Source organism: Hypomesus transpacificus, chromosome 13, assembly GCF_021917145.1.
Source record: "Hypomesus transpacificus isolate Combined female chromosome 13, fHypTra1, whole genome shotgun sequence".
NCBI lineage: Eukaryota > Metazoa > Chordata > Actinopteri > Osmeriformes > Osmeridae > Hypomesus > Hypomesus transpacificus.
In genome coordinates this window covers 8,965,811-8,970,278 of record NC_061072.1, presented here as the reverse complement: position 1 = coordinate 8,970,278, position 4,468 = coordinate 8,965,811, and positions in this window count along the sequence as shown.

The window sequence follows — 4,468 nt, the reverse complement described above, 5'->3', positions numbered from 1 at the left end:
CACCAACCTTACATTACTCTCCTACACACACAAACACACATGCATGTATACATTCCACCCCCCCCCACCCCACCCCCCTTCCCCCACACACACACCCAAACACACACACCTTCACTCGGAGTGGTAGTGTAACTCAGACTCCAGGGGGGTGGCGTGCTAGACAGGTAACAGGAAATACTAGCTGGCCTTGTTTATGAGGATGAGGTGTCCCTACGCTCCCCAGAAACACTGGTGCCACAAGACCAGAATACATTAAACATACAGCTGCCAACAGAGTCAGGTGTACAATTTAAGTTCATTTCATAATTTTGATTTAAATATAAGAAATGATCATTTTGTAATGATTTTTTTGTTGTTGTTAATTCGCATAAATATAATAAGAACATATACATAAGAACCTATGTTTAAAAAACCTGTCTAATATTTACGTGGCGGAGCCAATGTTCTTGTGCTGCAGTGGTTATTCTTGTTTCATGCTATGTATAACTGGAGGGAGAGAGATGTGCCCAGCCAAGGGAGAATGTTGAGTTTGTTTTTGAGTTGATGAAGATTTAAGAAGACTTATCTTTATGAAGAGTTATCTTTATGTTTTATGAAGAGTTATCTTTATGTTTTAACAGCTTTCAGCCTACAAAGTTAATGTAAGATATATTTTATGTTTGTGCAATCTGTTTAACGCTAATACTCTATATTGTACTGTACTCATTGTGTGTTTCTGTGTATTTTTATGTAGTTCTCACAGCATTTTTGACGGCAAATTGGACGGCATGGATGTGCAAAATAAATGCCTGTAATCAAAGAACGCCTTGTGTTCGTAAAAAACTGGAGTGTAGTTACAAAACACCTCACTAACAATATCCCTAAATACCCTGAGCCAATCAGCTAAGTTGTATCACTCAACTGTCTCTCTGCTGCGTTCATGGTTGCGTTGACCTTAACTGTAAGATCAATGCTGATAGGTCGCTTTGTAGTGCACACATCTCTTCCTTTATGTCAAGGCTGACTTTGAAATGCAATATGTCTGTTGGACTGTGAGCAAACTAGACGTGGCTTGTTGTGACTCCTGTGCTGACTGACAGCTACCTGCGAATGCAAAGCAAACACCTTGAGCTCACGTTGACAGAAATCTCTGCGTACTTCCTCAAATGACTGGCGGAAAGTCGAGTCAAATATTTTTTCATGACATGAAAAAAAACAAAAAAAAACATTGCCGTTTGTTTGCTCTGACGGAGAGACAGCAGTTCTCCCTGTACTGGGCTTGTCCAGGTCTCCTCTTGTGCTCGCTCTGTCACCATAGCCACATAACAAACACCAGAACCTCATGTTTGATGGGAGAACCTAGTATTTTTCATCGCCCACAGTAAAGGTATCTAGATTTCACAAGGAGACAATGGTGGATGAAGGCCCAATGAATGTTCTCCAGGCATGGGACGCGGCAAGCAGAGCGAGCTGAATTGTAATGTACACGTTGTGGTTTTGAAACACAAAAAATTGCTGAAATAAATGACTCACAGCTAAACCACAAGTAGCTTTTAGCTTAGCAACAGAATATGTGACAGTAACACGATCGGTGTGTCTCCATAGACACCGAAACATTTTTCAGTAGGCTGGTCGAAAAATGATTATACAGGCCTACAAAAATAATCCAATATGTCTTTCTTTAAACACAACTATGAACACACATCCTTCAAACATGAGCACTGCCAACTACCACCCTCACGGCAACACATTTGTGATGTGCCGATGAGGCCTTCACGAGTGGTTTATGGGATCAATATTATCCCAGCACACGGTACCTTAACCGACACAGTCAGGGCAGCTACCGTGGAGTTAGTGATGGCTGGTGTTCTGAAGGAGGGGGTCTTCACCTCTGACAGCCCCACGGACACCCCGCTCTCTTTGGCTCTTCCTCTTCTCTCGGCACCCTGCAGCACATCAAATGGGAGGTGCTCCAGTCAGCTGCCGGAGGAATGCTCCATCAGCAGCGTCCATCAGCAGATGCCCCAGAGCAGGGCTCTGCAGCGGCCTGCCAGGCCCCCCCCCCCCCCCCAGTCCCCCCCCGTCCCCACGGCCCCCCCCACGGCAGAGCCTCCACTGAGCCACTTCTCCTGCTGTTCAAGGTGTTTTTTGTTTTTTTTGTTTTTTTTTTGGGGGGGGGGGGGGGGGGGGGGGGGGGGGGATTTGGCTAGTGTGTATGAGAGGAAGGGAAAGATGGAATTATGTGCGTCAGTGTGTGTGCGTCAGTACATTTGCAGTGTCCTCGCACAAATACACCCCCCCCCCCCCCTTGGCCCCTACTAACACACACACACAAACACACACAAACACACACAAACACACACAAACACACACAAACACGCATGTTTGTGTGGCCGGGAGCCAGCGGTGGTACCGCGTGACCTAAACAAGTCTCACTCTGCTCAGCAGCCGATGTCGGTGCGTCTGAAGTCTGCGGTTGAGACTGGGCGTTGCTCAGCGCTTGCGAGAACCTGGTCTGTAGCGGAGAAAGAGAGGGATTTGGCATGTGTCAACAGGCATACCTGTAACCTGGGAGATCCAGCCCTCAGGCACCTGGTGATTTTCTCATGATTGTCACGGCCAAACGCAGACAACAAGCCTTGGAAAAGTCGTCTCCTCAGCGGGGCTAAGGTGGCTTAGTCTGGCGTCAGACACCAACACCACCTCATTCCACTGGCAGCTCCGTTTATTCTGTTGGCCTGTGTGTGTTTGAGTGTGTCGGTGTGTTTGAGTGTGTCGGTGTGTTTGAGTGTGTCGGTGTATTTGAGTGTGTAGGTGTGTTTGAGTGTGTAGGTGTGTTTGAGTGTGTAAGTGTGTTTGAGTGTGTATGTCTGTTTGAGTGTGTATGTGTGTTGGTTGTTAATGTTTCTGTGTGAGTGTGTGTGTGTGTACGTAAGCATCTCTGCCTCTCTCTCTCCGTGTGTGTGTGTGTGTTGACGTGTGTTAGCGTGTGCCTATGCAGTTCTGCCTCCGTGTTTGTACGTGTAAACGTGTGACTATGCATCTCTATGTGTGTCAGAAGTCAGAATGAGTGTGTGTGTTAAGGCCAGTGAGTGTGAGTGCTCCATGGCTGTGTGCAGAGCTTCCACACAGACACTAACCCATGGGAACGAGAACAGACCCTTCAGAGTCTCGCCCATAGACACCGGGGCTTAGGTCTGTCCCGCCACACACACACACCAAGTGGCTCTGTTGTCTCCAGCGCTGTGTACTGAAAAACAAGAGCTTTGCCTGGAGACACGGAAGATCTACGTCCCATGACTCCCATGGAGCGGTCAACCTCATGTTTGTTTTAGGTTTGGCGCCATGTTGATGTCAGCCCAGATCCATCCAGAACTCCCCGCTCCGTGGTTCCACGAGCGCGGGGACGGGGGGGGAAACCTCTCCTCCCCCTGGGGCTGCCCGCGTGGCCCCTTGGGTCCAGGCCCTCGTTCAGAGGCTGGCAGGTGTGGATCACAGGCCTCCCTGTCAGTCGCCAGACAAAAGAAGAAAAACGTGCGTGTCAAAGTGTGGAGGGGGGGGGGAGGGGTGGGGTGGGGAAGGGGGACATAGTTTGACACTGCGTGACAAACAGTCGTAGATCACGGTCATCTGTCAGGGAACGGGGAACAAAGCGTGTTGTGGATGCAATCCAACTGACAGGTAGAGTTTTGAAGGTGCTCGCACATCATTGATGCTAAAAACACCCTGCGCTTGGCTGTGCTGTCGTGTTCCACGGGGAGAGCCTCGGTGTCCGCGGGGAACCGCTCCAAAGTGCCACTGAGCCGCGAGCTTCGTGCTGATTGGCTCAGGATCTTCGTTTTCATTTCATCTTTGGCCTCGGGCGCCGCAGACCACTCAAGGCACAACCAATGAGATAGAAGCTGTGCGTGACGTAGCGACGCTAGCGTAGCTGTTTGTAAACGTAGCCTTGGCAACACACCGAATGTCTACGCAGTGATCTGAGCCCGACAGTGAGCGGAGAGTTTCATTTATTATCAAGCATTCCTGACTTCGGTCACTTTTACAGTACACTACCCTCCTCTTGACCATGTGTCTGGAAGACAGACCAAGTGCGTTTGTCACAGCGAGACACTCAAAGAGAACGAGAGCGTGTGCGTCTGTGTGTCTGCGGAGCGTGGGCCAATAAGCATGAGGTTACCTGCATATTCATCCCTCCTCACAATAACAGTCATAACATCCTAATTACTCGTAACACTTGTCAATAGTTGACATGAACTGGCCCGCGTGTTCAGTTTGGGAGTGGAGCACACATTCAAGACAAAAGCCTGATGGTTGAGTGTTGATCGGATCTGATTAAGTTAATCTGGTGGCATGGACCCTGAGGTGGCTCTTTCTAGCATGGGTATTGTTGTGTAATGACAGTAATAGAAGGTTCCTTCTGCAACATAGATAGCAGGGTAATCTCTAATTGCCTCAATTATCAAGGGAAACCTGCATTCCACCAGCC